Source organism: Carlito syrichta, unplaced genomic scaffold (genome assembly GCF_000164805.1).
Source record: "Carlito syrichta isolate Samal-C Ts95f unplaced genomic scaffold, Tarsius_syrichta-2.0.1 Scaffold313910, whole genome shotgun sequence".
NCBI lineage: Eukaryota > Metazoa > Chordata > Mammalia > Primates > Tarsiidae > Carlito > Carlito syrichta.
This window is the reverse complement of record NW_007258006.1, coordinates 61,584-65,607: the sequence shown is the minus strand read 5'-3', so window position 1 is coordinate 65,607 and position 4,024 is coordinate 61,584. Positions and strand designations below refer to the sequence as shown.

The following is a 4,024-nucleotide window of genomic DNA, read 5'->3' as shown; positions in this document are numbered from 1 at the left end:
CTGCACTACAGTCTGGGCGACAGAATGAGACTCCAACTCAAAAAAAAAAAGAAGATTTATTGCAGAGACGAGGTCTTGCCAAGTTGCCCAGGCTGGTCTCGAACCTGTAGGCTCAGGTAGTCCTCTTACCTAAGCCTCCCAAAGAGCTGGGATTACATGTTTGAGCAACTGTGCCCGGCTCAATAATGTATTAAAAACATTATTCTATGTCATTAAATTGCATATCTGAAAGATGGTTATTAATAGCTGCTTTTGTAGTGAGAACTAGAGTCACAGGAAAAGTGATGAAATTAAAGATAAGTCAGGTTCCAAAAGGCGCCTCTCAGTCGCAAGGGAAACTAGAGGTCAGAAAGATCAAGACTCTTCATCTGAGGAAATCACAAAATGTTGAAAAAAGATGAGGTCACAGGAAAGATTGGGAGGAGGAGATATTAGTACAGGATGTGGGAACTTCACATTTATAGCCCTCCTGCAGCCAGCATCAGGGTTCCCCAGCTTTGCAGTCAGAGACATTCAGTCCCTTATGCCACTGCAGGATGTGTCCTTTGTCTACTGAAAACTACTCTCTTAGAAAAGACAGTTAAAGCTCCCAGTGACAAAAGTGACCTATCTTCTTCAACAGTTCTCCACTGGATTTGATATCAGGCCTTGTCAGCATACACAGACTTTGTGTCAATTAGGAAGGGGGCTACCCCTTCCTGGAAACCCTGTAGCCCTGTACTGGTGCACAGGATTTGGGAGGAGAACATTCGTTTAGGCCCTACTCTAGTCCTTGGCCAGGTACCTTTATGCAAAGCATTACCTGTACAATGTCACACAATGGGCTTGTCTGATATGACTCCTGCTGATTTACATGAGTTTCCATTGGGCCTATACAAAGATAATTGTAAACTCTCCAACGCTCACTGCCTGCCCAATTCTAGAACTGCTCTGCCCTACCCCACCGACCCACTCCTCCCAACTAAGCCAGTGGCACACAAACCATCCTACAGAGCTTTGCCCCCATAATAACAATTTTTTTCTGAGCCAGAGTCTCACTCTGTCACTCACACTGGAGTACAGTGGCACGCTCATGGCTACAATAGCCTAGACCTGCTGGACTCAGGAGATCCTTCCGCCTCTGCCTTCCAAGTAACTAGAACTACAGGCATGCACCACCACACCTGGCTTTTTGATTTTTTTGTACAGATGAGATTTTGCTATGTTGCCCAGGCTGGTGTTGGACCCCTGGGCTCAGGCAATCCTCTCGTCTCAGCCTCCTGAAGTGCCTGGATTACAGGTGTGAGCCACTGTGCCTGGCAACAAATTATTAGTATAGCTACCATTTTTTTTTTTTTTTTGAGTTGGAGTCTCACTCTGTCGCCCAGACTGGAGTGCAGTGGCCGCTTCCGGCCACCGCAGCCTCGCCTGCTGGGCTCCAGCGATCCTTCCGCCTCAGCCTTCCGAGTAGCTGGAATTACAGGCATGCACTACCACGCCCGGCTGATTTTTTGATTTATTGTAGAGATGAGGTCTCACTGCCCAGGCGGGTCTCGAACCCGTGGGCTCAGGCAATCCATTCACCTCAGCCTCCCAAAGGCACGGGATTACAGGCTGAGCCACCGAGCCCGGCAGCTACCATTTTTAATGTGTATAGTGCTAGCTGGGCGCAATGACTCTTGCCTGTAATCCTAGCACTTTGGGACGCTAAGGCGAGAGGATGCATGATCCTACAGGCTCGAGACCAACCTGGGCAACATGGTGAGACCGCCATCTCTACAATAAATCAAAAAATCAGATGGGTGTGGTGGCTCATGCTTGCAGTTCCAGCTACTTCAAAGGCTGAAGCAAAAGAATCGCCTGAACATAGCAGGTCGAGGCTGTGGTGGCCGTGAGCTTGCCAGTGCACTCCAGCCTGGGCGACAGAGTGAAACTCCGACTCAAAAAAAAAAGTGTTTAGTGCCGTACCAGACCCTGTGCTAAGTGCCTAACATGCATTATTGTATCCTCACAACAACCTTATTAGGTGGTTTCATTTATTATCTCCATTTTACAGACATGATAACTGAGAAAAGTGTAACTTGCCTGAGTTAATGTCACAAATAATGAGTTGGAGAGACTCAACTCTGGTTGGTCTGCTTTCTATAGCCATTTCCTGAGCACTTTCTGTGTTTAAAAACAGTGCTCTAAACGTAAGGGAGGATGGAAAAAGACATAAAGAAGCTCTTTCCTTGAAGTTTAGGAAGGAATATGACAAGTAAATGAATCATCAATACAAGGCATGTTCCTGTGAAAAGGTCAGTTACCTTATGATTGGGAAGATGGTAGAGTCTTTGGAGAAGAGATAGAATGTGAAATAAGCTTTAATTAGGGTTTTGACAAAAGATGGTTGGGAGACAGCATTTAGAGAGAATAGCATGAGGAAACATATGAAGGATGACATAGGCAAGGAACAACCTACAGTCTAGCATGTGGAAGTAGGGTTTAGGAGAGTTGAGGCTGATAAGACCATCATGTTATATGACTTTACTACCTAACTGAAGAACTTGGTTGGGTGGATAGGGTACATGGATAGGTTTTGAGTAGAGTGATGACAGGTTTGGGGTCTCAACTTGAAAAATGTAATCTTGTAGTTACCTGTTGTCAAATTCCCTAGAGAGACAAAAATCATTCCCAGTGGAGAACCATGCAATAGAATATATGAAAAATAAAAAAAAAAAGGGTGGATGTTAGACATGGTAGGGGTAAGATCTAAAAGCTCTGGCAAGTGTTTGGATAGGAGTGTAACTGAGAAAGAGAGCACTTTGATAGCTCAAACTGAAAAGGTCCTAGAGGCCATGCACTGCATGAAGTCTAATATGCTTATCATTGCTTGATATATATACATGGTTTTCTTTTGAGATGGAGTTTCATTCTATGTCTAGGCTGAAGTGCAGTAGCATGCTCACAGCCACCGCAGCCTCGACCTGCTGGGCTCCAGCGATCCTTCTGCCTCAGCCTTCCAAGCAGCTGGAACTACAGGCGCGCGCTACCACACCCGGCTCATTTTTTGATTTATTGTAGAGATGAGGTCTCGCCAAATTGGCCGGGCGGATCTCGAACCCACGGGCTCAGGCAATCCACTCACCTCAGCCTCCCAAAGGCATGGAATTACAGGCTAAGCCAACGAGCCCGGCTTTTTTTTTTTTTTTTTTTTGAGTTGGAGTCTCACTCTGTTGCCCAGGCTGGAGTGCACTGGCAAGCTCACGGCCACCCCAGCGTCGACCTGCTGGGCTCCGGCGATCCTTCCGCCTCAGTCTTCCAAGTAGCTGGAACTACAGGTGCGCGCTACCACACCCGGCTAATATTTGATTTATTAAAGAAACAAGGTTTCGCCAAGTTGCCCGGGCGCCCGGGCTGGTCTCGAACCCACAGACTCAGGTAATCCACTCGCCTCGGCCTCACAAAGTTCTGGGATTACAGACTGAGCCACCGAGAGCCCGGCCTGTGAAACTCTTAAGATAGGGCACAAATCAATGAAGTCATCTGCAGAGTTGCGTACCGGGTGGGCCAGAGTTTAAGCAGAATTTCGGCCTTTGCTCGAGAGCATTCCTTGAAAACGAGAACAGTAAGCTTTCGTGGGAAGCTGCTGGGAAACGCCTGTTCAGAAACGAGGCGGTCCAAGGAACACTGCTATACGCAGAGCCTGGAAGGAAGGAAAATCCTAGTCACTTGATCTTTGCCTTGCCCTCCGAAAGCGGAACCCCTGTTTGCTGGCAGCGGTTTTGCAGCTGTCGCGCGTAGCCGTCTTTCTTGCCGGTGACGTAGGCGAACAGGGCGGCGGAGGGACGGGGTGGAGGGCTAGCGGAGCGGTGGGCGTGGCCATCTCTGAGGCAGCTGAGGCTGCGTCCCCTTCCCAGAGTGCACCGCAGCCGCTCCGGCCTGGGGGAGGCTGGTCCCGGCATGGAGGGACTCCGGGCTGGCGCGGGGCTGTTGCGGCGCGGGCGGCCTAGGCGCCGGCGCCAGCCGCAGCCGCATGGCGGGTCGGTCCTGGCCCTGCCCTTGA

General features: G+C 49.1%; 1 protein-coding gene across 1 annotated transcript in view; it reads right to left on the bottom strand.

Annotated features, from left to right (window-relative positions):
- HEATR4 (HEAT repeat containing 4) overlaps positions 1-4,024 on the bottom strand; it is a 42,866-nt gene that overhangs the window by 7,216 nt on the left and 31,626 nt on the right.